At 38.2% G+C, this 17,683-nt stretch overlaps 1 non-coding gene across 1 annotated transcript; it reads left to right on the top strand.

Moving 5' to 3' along the window:
• The first annotated feature begins 16,765 nt into the window (after positions 1-16,765).
• Positions 16,766-16,872, top strand: LOC148843747 (small nucleolar RNA R71). The gene has a single exon (XR_016103953.1). It is a non-coding gene; the product is annotated as a small nucleolar RNA R71 (small nucleolar RNA).
• The last annotated feature ends 811 nt before the right edge of the window (positions 16,873-17,683 follow it).

Below are 17,683 nucleotides of genomic sequence, written 5' to 3'. Positions count from 1 at the left end.
ATCCTTCTACCACCATGTTAGCTTTCCCTTAACCATTCAAAACTTTTCTAGCCTCTATTAATTAAAGAGAAATCCCATGAAAAGTACAATTATTACTTGTCCTACTACTCTAGCTGCAAGTTATTAGGTGGCTTCCCTTCCAAGGTGCCACCTAGAAGAGAAAATACTTTTTCTTAGATTGGTCAAGGTACGTGGCCCTTCACCATGGAGTGGAGGATAGGCATGGACCTTCACCATGGAGTATAGGATAGGCATTAGGGATAATGCTGGCGAGGATACTCTGAGTGAGTGCCTATAGCTAAGGGTAAAGGTCTTAGTCAATAGGAAGTCGTATGTGATTGGTTTCTTAGCCGAGGAGAAACTAATACAAGACAGGCTAAGTTTACTGGGTAGGTTGTCATCATGGTTTTTAAAATCAAACCGGATCGGAAAAATTGAGAACCGGTTAGTTGATCGGTTTCGTTTCCCCCCAAAACTAGATTTTCACAAAAAAATGTTGATTTTGGTTAGCAAATCGATGAACTGGGTGGTTAACCATTCGAACCATTTGAACAGTTTTGACCATTTTTTATTTTTTATTTTTTTTTATTTTCTTTGTCAAAATGGTCTGACCGTTCGACCTAGTAACTGGACCCCTAACCAGTTCGGTCTTCGGGTCAATTTTAAAAACCATGGTTGTCATGCCAGATCACGTTTAATTTTCACAAATTGCATGTACCTTCTAGTGGAATAGTGAGGTCCTTTTATAGGTGTCGGGGTCCATGTTTCGTATTTGAGATACCTAGGAACTACTGGCTTTATCAGCCCGTTATCTTCAGGTCATGTTTCTTCCACATTGGTGGTGATCCATATCTCCACGAATCGTGTAGGAACCAAAGATGTGTACTAAGCAGGTGATGTGCCACCACTTGGCTTTGAACTGATAGGTGTGTCATTCTGGATAAGGGTGTTCCGCCACATAGGTTACTACTTAAGGTTACATCAGCTTGAGTTGGGGAGATTACATCGGCCTTCAAGGTCCTTAGATTGTCTTTCCCGAGGTGGTTTGCAATGCCCAATCGAGGTGCGATCTATTGGTCTCGGTCCTGTGCCACATGGTGTCGAGGTGTCATCAAACGGTTTGATCTCATCACATGTCTCCTTGTGGTAGGTTAGCTAAATTACCCCTCATCACTTCCATGCTTGAATTTTCTTGGAGCTTCTTCATTGGAGAGATTGAAGGTGGTATTGGAAATGTGAAGCTCAAACAATGCTTCCACTTCTTTTTCTTCAACAAGTTTGCTTAACACAATTATAACTTAGAGAAGCTTACTTAAATTAGCTACATTATTGACACACCATTTTTATTTTAAATAGGTTTGTTATCATTAAAACATATTGGGTTAACATAAACATGGAGAGTTTGTCCTAATAAGGTTGACATTCTTATATTGCCAAATTGTACAATATTTTGTCTTAATTACCAGGTTTTGACCTATGGTATGAGAATGGATTTTGTAAAACATTGAACTGGACCATTTCCAATGTGCTATTGGACCTTTTTATAAGTAGAGCAATTGGATTGTTGCATTTAGTCTCTAGACTTAATAATGGTACTATGCTGGGTACAAGACTGGTTTTCTTTGATATGCTAACTAGTGAGATCCTTTTAGGGTTACTACCTAGGCATGTTAGAGAATATTAGAATGGTGTATAGGATGGTAATCATTGTGATAGAATCTACCACTTTGTCAAATAAAGAGAATATCATAGACTTATTCTCTTTTTTATAAATTGTAAAACCATTGGCAATGGATTTCAAAGATATTTTTGAATTGGTTTACATAATAAATATTTTATATAAATAAATAGTTTATTTTGAAATTGTTTGCAAAATGTTTTCCCAAGGTTCATCATTAATAGCCTGACATTGGGATTAGAGGCAAGGGAAAGAGGTCATTTCTTAATTCTGATCCTAATGTTTGATATTTTCGGTGGAGAGATTACACTATGAATATTCATGTACACCCTTTTGTCTAATGGATACATTTTAATTTGAACCAATAGGCCCATGTTCTTAAGGTGACATTACTTGGGCATTTTATGTCAGACATGAATGGGCATGAGGTTATTGACCTTATGTTTTGATGATAAGAAACTTATTGAGAGTACCAATAATTGTGGTAAGACTGCAACTAATCCAAATAAGTTTTTTTGAGCTATGGACTTTTTAAACCTATCTTGATGAAGAAAGAAGATTTACTTGATAACAGTTGAATATCATCATCATCTCTCCAAAAGAAGAAGGAAACTCCAAGAAAGACAAAGATCTATAAAGAATAAGAAGAAATGAGCAACCTCTGAAATCTGATTACAACAACTCACCAAGAAAGAATAAGCATCAAATCTATAAGTATAAGTGTCTTATTGTTTTTAGGATTTTAATGTATTCATTTGCTTGTGATGCAATAACACTTGAGCTTAACAAAACTAAACTTGGTTGAACCAATCTTAGAGACCAATGGTAAAAATAAGTTTGGTTCTTAGGATTTTCTAGACTTAAAACAATAATTAGAATAATAAAAATCACTTTTGAAAGCCAAGAGAAAGATCCCCAAATCTTTGGACTAAAGTTTCCAAGTTTTCTAAGTGTTGGATTTGTCATTAGTCGACTATCTAATTTAGCATAGTCAACTACCCTTGACAATAAAGAGTAGTGTCAGCCAATAGTTGACTACCTAGTTTGCTATAGTTGACTACCCTTGGCATCCGTGGCATGAAAATGCATTATCTAGTAGTTGACTACTCAATTTTCTATAGTCAACTACTTTTCATAGCTGAGATATGATATAACAAATAACAAATAACCAATCGACCATCAAGAGGAACTAGTCAATTAGAGGAAAAAAAGATTCCTCCCTTCATTTAGTAGTTGGATACTAACTTATCTTAGTCAACTACAATGACAATAATTTGACTGTTAAAGGCCATAATGGCTTGTTCCATTAGTATGACTTCTATCTTGTTGGAAACAAGTTTAAAACATTTCTTATTGGGGGGTCAAGTGTTCTCAACAGCTAGAAAATGGTCACTTGATATAAACCTCTATAAATAAGAGGTTTTGGTTTGAAATATAGAAGAGGTTGGTTTGTTGTTCATCTATTTATATAATTACATTATATTGATCTCACAATTGATTTAAAGCAACTCATAATTGCTTATTTATTTGTTGAATCTTTTTATTCAACTACTTTAATCTTAATGTGCACACACACACACACATACTAACCCTTCATTTATGCTACACTAAGTTTCATTCCTTGAGAAGGCTTAATTCTGGTTTTGGATAAAGCTTTTTTAGTTATACCCAATTCATCCTCCCTCTTGGGTATACTAAAGGATAGTCCATCTCTAGACCTTAATTCTTTAATGGAGTCAACTACAACTATTAGAAATCCGGGAAGAGAGTCTAGGAATACAATTTGTGGAGACTTGTATATAGTGGACCCTATAAACCTACAAAGAAAGTAGGAAAGATAGTTATTGAGAAAGATTCCTTAGAATGGACTGAGGATGAGAAGAAAAAAAAATTCTCTAAATGTTGGGGCTATGAATTATTTGTGTTATACTTTGGATAAAAATGAGTACAATATGATTTTGCATGTGAAACAACCCATGAAATTTGGAGAATCTTGGAAGTTTCTCATGCGGGAACTAATCTAGTTAAAGAGTCCAAGATCAACATATTGGTAAATGCTTAAAAAATCACCTAAATCTATTATTAACATGTTGGTTCGTTTTACATATATTACTAATGGAATCCAATCTCTCGAGAAAACCTATTCTAATGAAGAGGAAACGAGAAAGATTCTAAGATCTCCTCTAAAGGAGTGAGAAATAAAAGTGACAAGCATTTAAGAGTCAAGAAGCCTATGTTCAATGCAGATGGATGAGCTGATTTGATAAAAGAAAGAAGAGGAAGAGGCTATAAAACAAGAATATTGCCCTCAAAATCTCTACAGAGGAGAAAAACGAAGAACATTGCAGTGATAAAAAAGACGTAGGACTACTTTTAAGAAAATTCTTAAATTTCTTAAAAAATAAAAGAAGCACTATAGAAAGGGATGCATAAAAGTCTACTTGATTTGAATGCAAGAGAGAAGGGCATTTTAAACATGAATTTCTTGAGTTGAAAAGGTAATATCAAGGGAGAAAGAAGAAAGTATTGGAAGCCACATGGGATGATATCAGCTCTAGTAATGAAGAGTTTAACAATGAACAATCTAATTTGTATCTTGTATATGAAGATGAAGAGGGGATTTCTAATTCTTCTTTCCTTGATTCCAATTTCTCTAAGAAGTTCTTTATTCTATTGCTTCCATTATTCTCTTTTCTCTCTCTTTACCAATACCTTTATAATCTTTTATGGTTCAGTTTAAGCCCGATTTCTTCCAATTAGGGTTGTTGACTTATGAAATATCATCCAAAAGTTTTCTATTGTATTAAGTAAAGACTAGAGAGTGGTACCTTAAAACTGTCTATTTTTTATTCAGTTCGTATGAGAGAATCACTGGAGAATTCTTATTTTAAAACCATAAGACAAACCCCTATAGCCCTCAACTTTGGTAGTGGTTGTATGTAAAATAAGGAGTGAGAAAAAAGAAGCAGAAAATCAATATCTACTCCCTCTCTCTCTCTGACTGAGTAAGACAATGCTTTTACATTGATGAAGCTCTCTTTCGATTCATCAACGAAGAGCTCGTCATTGAATCTCCTTCGTCTTCCAGTTCTGATGCTTCCCTTCTAAGAGATTTGAGTAGATGGTTGAAAAGAAAATTAGATGACACTTGAAGGGCATTTATGTCATTTCATATGCCACTTAATGGTAGATACTAAGTTGGCACGTTTTGAAAGTTTAGGTACTAGATGCTGGACAGTGTATGCCTTTAGCTCCAATCAGAATGATGTACATTATAACATTTAATGTAAATGAATAAATTACATATTTGATTCATGTTATTATGGTATGTTTCTGTGTAATACTCTCAAACTAGACACATATGAGACTCGTGTTATTTTAGAATCTTCACAGCCGTTGGATAGATCTAGGGAGATTTATCCTACCAAGGCTGACACTGATGTGCCGCCAAGTTGGTTGGGGTGGCTTGTCTCAGCTGCCAGGGTGAGACCTGAGGTACATGCTGTGTGGGTTTTCTTGAAACCCTGAACCGGACTAGAATTCTACTATTGCCTTGGACCTTGGAGATAGATGGACAAAACTGGAATGTTACACCTAACCCCTTGACTCGATTATGGTACTGCACTAGGTGTCAGATTGGGCTATCTCTGATATGCCAATCAGTGAGATCCTTAGAGGGGGTCAAAACCTGGATGTGTTAAGACAGTCCGAGAATTCATCTGAGTGGGTGATCATAGTGACAGGATCAGCCCCTTTGTCGGACAAAGTGAATGATCGGGGAAGCACTCTCTCTGATGGAAACCAAAGCTGCCGACAGCTGATTTCAACCGTTGAAATTTGTTTTGAAAAATATATTTATAAAGAGATATACATATATATATATATATATATATATATATATTATGGTTTCAAAATGTTTGCAAAAGAATTTAATTCCCGGGATCCATGTGAGTAGAGAGTGCAGCATTGTTCCTTGCAGTCGAGGGAGAGGTCCTCTCTTGTCGGGTAGTGTTTAATCATTATGAGCTAAGAGGTTAAGTGTAAGACCATTGAGGGTAATACCTGATGATCTAATCTTGCGTCCGCCCACAGTCCTTGGGTTTTTATAAGGTGGCTTAACCCAGGGACCATTTTGTGTAAATGTTGGGCCCATTAAGAGCCCATGGTGAAAGACTTAGGGATTCACTATTTCTTATAGTAAATTCGGACAAGCCTTGCAACAGAGGCTGGGCTGAACCCATGTGACTGATGTGTAGATCAATACTTGGGTCCCACGCCATACAAGGATATCCAACTGGATAGCAGTTTGGAGGATAAGAAAGCACATGGACTTAATGGGCCTAAAGCCTAATTCGAACTGGTTTAATATGATTAATTAAAGAGGGGCAGTTCTAGGATTTAGATCAACAGATAGAATAGGGAGTTATCCCTATCCACTCAGAGAGTCTAGATCCAAATTAAAATTTGGATTAGGAAACTCCTAATGAGATTAGAATGGTCGATCTTTATTTGCAGATAAGATAAGGGATTGTCCTTATTTCTTAAAGAGAGTCTATATCCAAATACAAGATTTAGATTAGGAATCTCCTAATGGGATTAGGAGAACCTCTCTTTAAGGCTATAAAAAGAGGAGGAGGGTGAACCCCAATTCACCCATTAGATTATTGATACAAGAGAGAAGACAGTTGTAGTTGAACTGATGCCATCTTCTGCTCTTTCCTTCTCCTGTTGTTGCCGCCATAGCCAGTTCGATTTCCACCTGTTGGAGGGATCAAAAAAGGTTCTTGATATCAGTTTTTGGAGAAAATTTGATATGAAGTCGTGCTCACTCGCCCTCCATTGGATTATTGGTGAAGAATCAGGTTCTTGCTGAAGAACCACCCTGTTGATTCTGCTCCACCCTACGCTGTGTCATCTTCAATGGGAGCAATCTTTGGTGATCTTCTTGGGCGTTAACACCTTCATTGGGAGTTACTACTACTCTGCATCAGGTATATTCCTCTCCTACCTTTTGGTTTCAGATCTGGTTTGGTTTAGGGTTCAAGATTGATCCTTAAAAATGCAATTTTCTAAAATAGGGAATGTAATTCCCACATGGGAGAGAGAGAAATTTTTGAAAATTTGCCCAAACTGCCCGTAGGGTTCGGATATCCATATGATCGATCTCTCATCCCTTCAGTGGTATCAAAGTCAGGTTCAAATCTTGAACCAAAATTGATTAGATTTGAAACTACGCAAATAGGCAGAAGGCGTTCTACCCTATTTGCGCAGATAAGAGATTTTCTAGGAAATCGGTTCCTAGACTAAGGGCAACTGATCTGAAATTAAATCTTTTAAATCTGATTTATATTTAGAATTGTTCTTTATATTTATCTTGATTTATGGGCTATTCGTACGGTGGAGATCGTAATCTTGATTGGTGCAAGAAATCTGCGCTTTGTAGTTCTTTTGCATTCTAGTCTATAATTATTTTTTTTTTATTTCCTAGAATGAATGTATAGGAATTCAATTTGATGTAATATTAATAGAAAATTAGTATTTTTCTATTTTATTTTGATTAAGATCGAAGCTGATTGCGCAAAAGGAAGGATTTTCGTAGATTAGGGTTCGCCCATCTCCGATTTGCAGTTTGAGAAACTGCAAGCTACGAACTAACCTCTATTTTGCAGGGTAGCAGGACTGCGAACAGCCCTAGTATTGATTCTTGAATGTCTGTTATCAGTAATTTAATTTTAGATAAATTATTGAATTAAAAATCAAACCCTAGACCCATTCGAACTAGATTGGAACAAATTGGTTGGACTGAATCTGTAGTTCGATGGGGGCTGTTCTCAGCCCTAATTTTTCACTCTTGGGTCAAGGGATTGATAGTTAATTGCAAGATCTGATTCGGCCCACACCTTAAAGCCCAGTTTTAATGTGTTAAAACTGCTTAAGCCCACTAACTGCATAAAAGCTATATGGTCCGAACTGCTTATTGCTATTCAACCCATATACCTAGATAATATTAATCAATAATATTATGGATAATTATGGGCTTTAATAATGGGTTTTATAGATATTAATTGATTGGATCAATTTTATCCCTACATGTGATGTATAGATGTGTGATGTGCATCGTTCATGGGCCATAAGTACTTGCCTATGCTAATACGATAGTGGCTCTTGTGCACACCATTCCTGAATTCACATCATTTCCATGGTGTCCCTTAAGATCATTGGATGATCTCCCTTCGTGGTGGGCCCCACACTTCTCCAAGAGAAGCCGTGCAGAACCATAGCCGTTTAGGGCCCACCTAAATCTGACTTTATGAAAGTCAGTGGGACTGATAGGGAGATTCATATGATGAACTCTCTAAAAGCATTCCATCATTAGCATAAAGATGGGTCCTTCAGTAATGAGGAAACACACCATAAAATTGGGTTATCCATTTGTTATTGGATCTGTTGGAATGTTTCTTAAGTTGATAGGGGCGTCATAGACCGATGTGGGAGGGGCCTATCCTAAAATGGAAGACTCTCTCACGGAACCTTGGCATTCACGAATATGATGGGTGAGCACTCACTGGACAAAAATGTTTAACCTAAAATAGCAATGAACCTTGTCTGATAGAGGCCAAAGGGAAAGATCATACGATGAGTGGATATAATCCTTCATAGAAAGGTGGTGGGGTTATGCAGCTGAAATAGTTGGCTCCATGCACCCTATGTGATTTCCCACATTTCCAAAGACATAAATTGTAGTCTCCGTCACTGAGATAGGAGGAAAATCTCAGAGATGAATAAATGGAAATGGAACATAGATTAAAAGCCATATCTATGTGGATAACATGAATCAAATTAGGTTGTGGATTAATATTTGCTTTTTATCATAAATGACAAATGGACAATTCGCTAAATTGTTGGACGACAACAAACTTAAGGGCCCAAACTATGCTGACTAGTACCATAACCTTATGTTGGTCCTCACTTTAGAGAAGTTGGACAAAGTAGCTAAGACTCTTGCCCCATAACGTCTGGGTGATATGGCTTCTGAGGCCCGTAGAAGGGACTACAAGGAATGGAAAGAGAAAAATTCCCTAGCCCCTTGCTATATCATTGCCTCCTTGGATAATTTGATATAGCGACTGTTCAATCAGATCAAATTGTCTAAGGATATCTTGGATAGTCTAAGGACGATGTATGAAGAGTAGAATCATTCTACTCGGTAGAAGGTCTTGAAGCAGTTCATGACCGCGCAGATGTCCAAGAACCAATAGGTTCATGACCATTGTCTCAAGATGATGGGTTATATTAATGAACTTGAGGCTCTTGGATCCAGGCTTGACCATGTCACGAATGTGGATGCCATCCTAAATTATTTGCCAACTTCCTTCAATCAATTCATCCCGAACTACAACATGAACAAGATAAATGTTAGCATCTAGGAACTCAGCAATATGTTGCAGAGGGCCAAGGAACTAATTAAGAAGGATGAGCCCATTGTCATGCTTGTTGAAATCGGCAAATCGGGCAAGAAGAAGAAGGCAAAGAGAAAGCTTCAGAAGAAAGCTGCCAAGTTCAAAAGGCAGAAGAAAGATAGAGCATTAGATGCTTGTCACTTCTACAAGCAGGCCGGCCACTGGAAGAGGAACTGTCCTCAGTACTTGGAATCCAAGAGACAATGTAATTTCGAATCCTGTGTCATAGAAACCAAATTGTTGGTAACTTCTACTTCCTAGTGTATTGACTCCAGAGCTTTGACTCATGCGTGTAACTCACTGAGTGATTGAGTGACGGAAAAGTAACTCTTTACTTGGGGACTTCTGCAAGTGTTGCAACTACAACTATAGGAACTGTAGAGTTAAATTTTAGAGAATGAACTATTGTACTAAAAGATTGTCTTTATGTACAAAATTTAAGAAGAAATTTGATTTTTGTTTCAAAACTGTGTGCGGATGGATATTCTATTATTTTTAGTAATATGGTTACTTTCAAAAGAAATAACAAATTCCTCGCATACGGAGAACTTGAGAATGGTCTCTATGTTCTCCATCCTTCTCTGGAAACTAACATAGCCGAAACTACGTCGGATGACATCCCTAAGAAAATAATCCGTGATACAGTTAATCCCACGTGTCTGTGGCATTACCGACTTGGCCATATTAACATAGATCGTATCACAAGGTTGGTAAAGGATGGTCCTTTGGATTTTCTAACTGTAGAAGATCTTCCAACTTTTGAACCTTGCCTTCAGGCTAAGATGACGAAACGACCATTTAACGGTAAGGCTGAAAGATGTACAGGCACGCTTGACCTTATACATACTAATGTATGTTGTCCCATTAGTGTTAGGACACGTAACCAGCACATTTATTTCATAACATTCACCGATGATTACTCTCGGTATGTTTATGTGTACCTGATGAGACATAATCTGAATCCTTTGAAAAGTTCAGAGAGTTCAAACAAGAGGTCGAGAAACAATTAGGAAGAGAAATTAAGACCCTTCAATCGGATCGGGGTGGTGAGTATATATTTGATGAATTCATGGACTACTTAAAGGTCAATGGGATAGTATCACAACTAGCTCCTCCTGCTACACCACAACTAGATGGTGTGTCAAAGAGGAGGAGCCGAACTTTATTGGATATGTTCCGATCACTTCTCGTACACTCAGAGTTACTCATATCCTTTTGGGGTTACGCATTAGATACTGCGATATACCTGCTGAACCGGGTTCCAACCAAATCAATTCTGAATACTCCCTATGAGCCTTGGACCGGAAAGAAACCAAGTGTGAGACACTTGAAGATTTGGGGTTGTCCGGCACATGTTAAAAGAACGAGTGCAGACAAATTAGAATCCAAGACCAGTCGTTGCCTATTCATAGGCTACCCCAAAGGCTCTGCGGGTTACCTATTCTATGACCCAGGAAAACAGAAGGTGTTCTGTAGTCGAAATGCCCATTTCTTGGAGGATGATTACATCCTGAACAATCATCGTCAGGAAGTTGTTTTTGATGAGGAGAGCTCAAGGGTAGTGGGAGGTGTCCCACAAGCTCCAAGTAATGACCAACCTAGAAGATCTACCCGGGTTTCTAGGCCTCTAGTTCGTTTCGGCTATGACCAAGATAGTTACCTAGTGGAAGCTACGACTAGTGAGGAGGATCCCGTGACTTATACGGAAGCTATGTTGGACATAGATTTCTTGAAGTGGGTAGATGCCATGAGAGTTGGGATTGACTCAATGGAGACCATTGGAGTTTGGACTCTAGTAGATCTGCCCCCTGGGGTAAAAACAATTGGTTGCAAATGGATCTATAAGAGGAAGAAGGGCCTTGATGGTAAGGTTGAGACCTACAAGACTCATCTTATAGCGAAAGGGTACACTCTGAAAGAGGGAATCGATTATGATGAAACCTTTTTGCTAGTGGCCATGCTTAAATCCCTTAGGATCTTAATAGCTGTAGCAACATACCATGATTATGAGATTTGACAAATGAATGTCAAAATTACATTCCCAAATGAAGATCTTAGTGAAGATATCTACATGCAGCAATTGCAAGGTTTCATAGTTGCAAGTCAGGAACACATGGTATGTAAATTAAATAGATCCATATATGGACTTAAGCAAACTTCTAGGAGTTGGAACATCCAGTTTGACTCTTATGTCAAAAGGTTTGACTTTGAGCAAAATCCGGATGAGCCCTGTGTTTTCAGGAAATCCAGTGGGGATAAGGTTACGTTCTTGGTTCTGTATGTAGATGATATTCTACTCAGTGGAAATGATGTAGGAATGTTGACTACGGTGTAAGTATGGAATTCACAGCAATTCTCCATGAAAGATCTTGGAGAAGCCTCCTATATACTAGGTCTTCGAATCTATAGAGATAAATCGAAGAGGATAATAAGATTATCCCAATCTGCTTATATTGACAAGATAGTCAAAAGATACATGGAGAACTCCAAGAAAGGAAATGTTCCTTTTAGTAATGGAGTCACTCTCTCCAAGGGTATGTCTCTCAAGACTCCTGAGGAGATTAAGGGCATGAAGGATGTTCCCTATGCCTTAGCCGTAGGGAGCATCATGTATGCCATCCTGCGCACTCGTCCTGACATCGCTCAGGTAGTGAGTGTAGTAAGCAGATTTCAGGCCAACCCAGGGCAGGAGCATTGGACTGTTGTGAAAAACATACTTAAGTACCTTCAGAGGACAAAAGAGTTTTGTTTTGTATTCGATGGTAGTTCACTATAGATCCAAGGGTATACTGATGTCGACCTCCAGTCAAATTCAGATGATAGAAAATCTACATCTGGGTATATTTTCATGATAGGATCATGTGCTATTTGCTGGAAAGCAACAAACAGGGGTCCATGGCAGATTCCACAACCGAAGCCGAATACATTACCGCAAGTGAGGCTGCCTAATGAATGAATGTGTTCATTCTTGAAATTGGAATTCAGCACATCACCCATTCTACTGTTGTGTGACAACATTGGATCTATGTGAGATTGATGTTAAAAGGTAGCACCAACGGAGAATGTGGCAGACCCATTGACTAAGCCACTAACATAGAAAGTGTTTGAGAAACACGTGGAAAGTTTGGAACTCCGACTTGTACCAGATTGGACCTAAGTGCAAGTGGGAGTTGTTGGACAGTGTATGCCCTTAGCTCTAATCAGAATGATATACATTATGACATTTAATGTAAATGAATAAAGTACATATTTGATTCATGTTATTGTGTTATGATTCTGTGTTATACCCTTAAACTGGACATATATGAGACTCGTGTTAGTTTAGAATCTTCATAGCCGTTGGATTGATCTAGGGAGACTTATCCTGCCAAGGCTGACACTGATGTGCCGCCAAGTTGGTTGGGTGACTTGTCTCAGCTGCCATGGTGAGACCTGAGGTACATGTAGTGTGGTTTCTTGAAACCTTGAACCGGACCAGAATTTCAGTATTACCCTGGACCTTGGAGATAGATGGGAAAAACTGGAATGTTACACCTAACCCTTAGACTCGATTATGGTACCGCACTAGGTGTCAGATTGGGTTGTCTTTGATATGTCAATCAGTGAGATCCTTAGAGGGGGTCAGAACCTGTGTATGTTGGACAGTCTGAGAATTCAACTGAGAGGGTGATCATAGTGACAGGATCAGCCCCTTTATCGGACAAAGTGAATGATCGGGTATGTACTCTCTTTGATGGAAACCAAAGCTGCCAGCAACTGATTTCAACCGTTGAAATTTGTTTTACAAAATATATTTTTATAGAGATACACACACACACACACACACACACATATATATATATATATATATATATATATTATAGTTTCAAAATGTTTGCAAAATGTTTTAATTCTCATGATCCATGTGAGTAGAGAGTGCAAGACTGTTCCTTGTAGCCGAGGGAGATGTCCTCTCTTGTCGAGTAGTGTTTGATCATTATGAGCTGAAATGTTATGTGTAAGACCATTGAGGGTATATCTGATGGGCTAATCTTGCATCTTCCCACAGTCCTTGGGTTTTTATAAGGTGGCTTAACCCAGGGACCATTTAGTGTAAATGTTGGGCCCATTAAGAGCCCATGGTGATGGACTCAGGGTTCATTGTTTCCTACAGTGAATTCGGCCAGGTCTTGTAATAGAGGCTGGGATGAACCCATGTGGCTGATGTGTAGATCAATGTTTGGGTCTCATGCCATACAAGGATATCCAACTGGGTAGCAGTTTGGAGGATAAGATAGCACATGGACTTAATGGGCCTAAAGCCCAATTCGAACTGGTTTAATATGATTAATTAAAGATGGGCGGTTGTAGGATTTAGATCAACAGATAGGATAGGGAGTTATCCCTATCCACTCAGAGAGTCTAGATCCAAATAAAGATTTGGATTAGGAAACTCCTAATGAGATTAGGATGGCTGATCTTTATTTGTAGATAAGATAAGGGATTGTCCTTATTTCTTAAAGAGAGTCTAGATCCAAATACAAGATTTGGATTAGGAAACTCCTTATTGGATTAGGAGAATCTCTCTTTAAGGCTATAAATAGAGGAGGAGGGTGAAACCCAATTCACCCATCAGATTCCTGATACAAGAGAGAAGACAGCTATAGTTGGACTGACGCCATCTTCTGCTCTTGCCTTCTCCTGTTGTTGCCGCCATAGCCAGTTCGATCTCCGCCTGTAGGAGCGATCAAGAAAGGTTCTTGATATCAGTTTTTGGAGAAAAACTGATATGAAGTCGTGCTCACTCGCCCTCCATCAGATTCTTGGTGAAGAATCAGGTTCTTGCTGAAGAACCACCCTACGCTGTGTCATCTTCAGTGGGAGCAGTCTTTGGTGATCTCCTTGGGCATGAACACCTTCATTGGGAGTTAATACTGCTCTGTATTAGGTATATCCCTCTCCTACCTTTTGGTTTCAGATCTGGTCTGGTTTAGGGTTCAAGATTGATCATTGGAAATGCAGTTTTCTAAAATAGGGAATGTGATTACCACATGGGAGAGAGAAATTTTTGAAATTTCGCCCAACCTACCTACAAGGTTCAACTATCCATATGATGGATCTCTCATCCCTTCACTAGATTGGCATGTTTTGAGGTTTTGAGACCAAAGTGAAACTAAGCCCAAAGTATAGGATACAAATATGGAATTTTCTATGGACATCTCTCTATATTGATATCTATTTATTTGTCAATTGATATTTGTTGGTATAGATGATGAATGATACATTCTAGGCACATGTTTGTGAATATTTAAGAAGTTATGAATAATGAAATCGGATAAAAAACTAACAGAAATTTTCATTTCAGTGAAATTGGATTATAGGCCCCTCTTTGAGGTAAGCATGTCATATAGAAGTAATGGGGACATGGTTTGACTTTGTTTTATTTGATGGCAAACCCAAGACACGTCTATATTCTATTCCAACATCACTAGTAGCCTTCACTAATAACTCAACAGAACAGGTTCAAGAAATTTCACTAATATCCTTGATTTTTTTGGCTCTGCAATCTCTTTTGATTCAACCACCATAACAGTAAATAGCCAACAACCCTACTAGATTGATGGTTGTGACTCAATTGTGTTATGAACTAATAGAAAGCATAGTATGATTTTAGCCTCTTATCAATTTGACCTGAAACTAATTTGGGCCTCTTTACTTTGTGTGTTTGAACTGTATTGGGAAGTAGTGGTTCCTTAAAGTGATCATAGAATGGATGGTATACTTGAGACTATATTAGGGTGTGTGCTGAACTGTATTTGGGGACTACATTGGTGTCTTGTATAGAGAAATGCATGAGCGGGGCCCCACTTTAATATTTTGTGTTGGTAAATGTTTAACTGGAACCCACAAGTACTATTTACCTGTTTGAATGCTTGTCAAATAGTCTTTTAATCTTTCTAGCTTTAAGATGATCTTTGAAAAAATTGCAACAAAACGGTCTTTGGTCATTGAAGATCTATTTGTGAAAGCTCGTTAGTCTTTTGAGGTCTTGAGCTTTTGGAAGATCCTCCTAAAAAGACTTGTCAAACACCTCCTAAATCAGCTCTGTTATTGCACCAAGTGAATTTAGAGTCACAAAATGCCACTTCTTTCAATTGAAGAGTATACATAGAGCCCAAGTTTGGCCCTCATTTCCTATCCTCTCATATGCTTGCAAAATATATTAAAATCCTTGAGCACAAAGCACGGTTCTAATATTATGGCACCAAAATTATTTAAAGTAGCCAAAAATAATATCCTATAAGCTCTCAAGCATTTAGCATAAACAATAGTAAAAGTACCATGAAAGGTATTATTCTCTAATACTCTCACAATAATAAATTGTTTATGATCAACAACAATAGAAATACCTTAACCTGACTTCCAAAATAAGATAATTTTAACATTAGAAACATGAGTATAATAGTTCTCAAAATTAAGTCTCCTATCAATACTATCCTCTAACACATCATGCAATATAGGTTCAGCAACAGCAATAAAATCCAAACAATTCATTTTAGCTAATTTCATTAGGGAAAATTTCTTGAAGTACCCCTAATTGTAAGGAAATAGGCATACTCACCTCTACTGTTTAGAAATTGACTTAAGGTACCTCCAAGTTTTCTGACAATTGACTAAACTCGTCTTATCGTTAGCGTCCATTAATAGAAATATGGAAAAGACTATTTTATCCTTCAAATCTTCTTTCAATTTTTAAAATGAAACATTTCAATAAATCTGTTGCATTAGCCTATTCGGAAATGGTACTTGCGGCTGTTGACTTTTCTCTTTCTTTGATTCAGATTACTCTCCCTCCTCCTTTTCGGTTTCTAGGGTTGCACCCACCTTGATTTCTTCCCTTGCTTTCTTCTCCACCTCTTGCATCTCCTTACCACTCCTCAAGGTAATGGCTTGCACCGGCTCTCTTGGATTTGCCTCGGTGTTGCTAGGTAAAGTGCTTGGTACTCTAGCCGATATCATCTATGCCAACTGCCCCACTTAATTCTCCAAGTTCTTGATTGATGCTTCTTGGTTCTGAAATCTCATTTCTGCACTTGCTATGAACTTGGTCATCAGTTCCTCTAGATTGGATTTCTTCTCCGACTAATTGAAATTTTGAGGAAAGGGTTTAACCGCATTTTGATTTTGCCAAGACAGATTCGGGTGACTCCATCCAAGCTTAAAAGCACGAGGGTACTAATTGCCTTGTTGCCTTTGCAAGTTACCAACATAATCTACCTGCTCGGGGGACTGCATGAACTGATTCCCGACTTGACATTCAGTGCTGATGTGACCTCCCCCACACCATTCATAGGATACAGTCTGAACATGCATGGCTGCCAACTGCATTTCACCTATTTTCTTGTTGAGGGCACCGATTTGTGCAGACAGTGTTGTATAGGTGTCTACATTATAAAGTCCGGGTTGTCTCCTAACTTGGGTTCTCTCGAAATGCCATTGGTATTTGTTCGTAGCCATCTCCTCAATGAGTGCATGGGCAACTTCAAGGGTCTTGTTATTGATGGATCCCCTAGTTGCAGCATCCATAATGGTCTTATTGGCTTCGGTCAACCCATTATAAAATGTTTCAACTTGCAGCCATACGGGAAGTCCATGATGAGGGACCTTCCTTAGTAATTCTTTGCAATGCTCCCATGACTAATTCAATGACTCTCCATCCTGCTGAAAGAAGGTGGTGATATCATTCCTCATCTTTGTTGTCTTGGACGGAGGGAAATACTTGGATAGGAAACAACTGGCCATTTCATCCCCAGTAGAGATCGATCCAGCTAGGAGAGAGTTCAGCCACATCTTAGCCTTGTCCTTCAATGAGAATGAAAACAATCTGAGCCTCACCGCATCATCATTAACCCCATTGTGCTTGAATGTGTCACATATTTCCAAGAAGTTGGCGATGGGAGTGTTTGGATCTTCATGAGCCAAGCCGCAGAACTGAACTATATTATGTATCATCTAAATGATAGCTGGTTTGATTTCAAAATTGTTGGCAGCTATTGTTGGTCTAACAATGCTCGAGGCTGCCCCGATAAGGGTTGGTTTGGAATAATCCATCATGGTCCTTTGTTCAGTCATCTCTGCACTTTCAGCTCTCCCTTGCTTAGAAGTTCTAAGGTGGCGATAGAGAGTTCTTTCAATCTCAGAATCATAGGTGATGCTCTCCTTTTCACTTCTACGTGTCATAAACTGTACAATTCATAGTCATAGATAAACTAATACACAAATATCATAAACATAATGTACAAAATTAGATTAACAAGGACAGATGGTTCCTAATATTGTTGTGATAAATCCCCGGCAACGGCGCCAAAAACTTGATGGGTATAGATTACACTAGCAAGTGCACTAGCCGATCAAGTAATACAATGATGAGTAGAGTATCATTCCCACGAGGATTGATCCAACAATTACTAGTAATGAATCAACCATTTGTTATCTGATAAACCAAAATATTAAACAAATCAAAACCCTAATTCCTAATTAGCAAGCTACCCTAATCAGTTTCGGA

The sequence above is a fragment of the Nelumbo lutea genome, chromosome 8 (assembly GCF_056320005.1).
Source record: "Nelumbo lutea isolate HS-2025 chromosome 8, American lotus-T2T, whole genome shotgun sequence".
Lineage (NCBI taxonomy): Eukaryota > Viridiplantae > Streptophyta > Magnoliopsida > Proteales > Nelumbonaceae > Nelumbo > Nelumbo lutea.
Note: the sequence above shows the minus strand (reverse complement) of the source record. Positions and strands in the feature narration are given on the sequence as shown.